We start from the raw sequence: 1,491 nt of genomic DNA, 5'->3' as shown, positions 1-1,491 counted from the left end.
AATAAAATAAAATTACCTATGTATATAAAGGTTTTTAGTTATCAGCCTTTTTGTTATGTTTTAAGCCAATTTCATTACAGATTTTACAGATTATTTAGCAACACCCAATGAACTTAGAAATCTTATACAATAGTCTTAAAAGATTTCTTGAGAGCAGAGTAGAGAGAAATCATAAATAAAAAAATTTCAAGAGTGGAAAGTTGAAAATCCTTAGAGATAGGAGACTTTAGGGTCATTTGCTTGTGCGGTGACAGAAGTTGTTACAATCTGTAAAAATTTGGAACTCGAGTATGGCATCTTTGGCCCGTTGAGCTCTACTGAAGCCAAGCCATTTGAAGTAAGACAGCGAGACTTTAATAAAACCTCTGAATCTGAAGAAGGAATTGAGTCCAAGGAGAATGTTGGTTGCCTTGGCAGGTTACCTAGTCTAGGGTTAGTAACCCGCCCGGCAGTTCAGTTATTCCAGGGTCATGGAGAGGAACTATCTGTAAGATAAATGGGCTAGAAAAGAGGAAGGAGGCTAAGCGAGGGGGGTTCTTGTCAAAGCCTCCGTCTATTAGAGATGGGGTACAGCTTTATATAGGGTAAGGAGTTGAGGGATGGGCACAGGGGTCTGAGCTCTTGCCACGTGGTTCACGTTGGTCACGTGGTCCGTGTTGGTCACGTAGGCAGGAGCTTGTCTTCGGTCAGGTCACTGTAGGCCAGGAAGTCGCAAGTTGCCACACCTAGTTCCCTAGATAGTTTGGAATGTGGGGTGGGTTCCGCTAACAGATAGCTCTCCATCAGCCAATTTGGGTGTGGGGTAGGCTCTGTCAATAGAACGATTCCTAACACAATTATGGGTGTGGGGTTCTCTGTAGACTCCCCAGGGTGATGGTTCCTACAATGATTTTAGGAGGAAATTGGCTCCTAACAGGAGAAAGGAGGAAGGGTCGTGGAAACAAACTCTCTCTGCCATGGAGAGAGTTCCAATAAGCTCCTAGGGGAAGCTGAATGTCAGTGAGCAGTGTAAACATGAGCAGTAAGCGAGGACAAGCAAGTATCCTGCCCGAGAGAGGGTTCCAATATTTTAGAGGCCATGGGGGCATGGAGAAGCTGTAGGCTTAGTAAATAGAGAGTTGCCCAAGTGGTGAGACCCTGGAGGGTATGGTAGGGGCTGGAAGCCAGAGACAGAGAGAGAGAGAACCCGGTGATGGGTGCCCCAGAGGGCATTGCAGAGTCCAGGAGTCAGGGACACAGAGAGGTGCCCAGGTGATGGACATCCCAGAGGGTGTAGCAGGCTCCAGGAGCCAGAGAAAGGACACTTAGCAAGTAGGCAGAGAGACAGAGTGGGTAGAGGCAAGAAGCCACTGAAGAGGTAGACTCTAGAATTTGGAATCAAATGTGGAGGTGGCAGAAGCCAGCAGAAACAAATGATTTACATATTGATGGAGGAAGGCCATTGGTTAATTAAATAAAGAAGCTGCTTGCCCTGATAGGTTAGAACGTAGG

The sequence above is a fragment of the Microtus ochrogaster genome, chromosome 5 (genome assembly GCF_000317375.1).
Source record: "Microtus ochrogaster isolate Prairie Vole_2 chromosome 5, MicOch1.0, whole genome shotgun sequence".
NCBI classification, from domain to species: domain Eukaryota; kingdom Metazoa; phylum Chordata; class Mammalia; order Rodentia; family Cricetidae; genus Microtus; species Microtus ochrogaster.
This window is presented reverse-complemented; position numbering follows the sequence as displayed.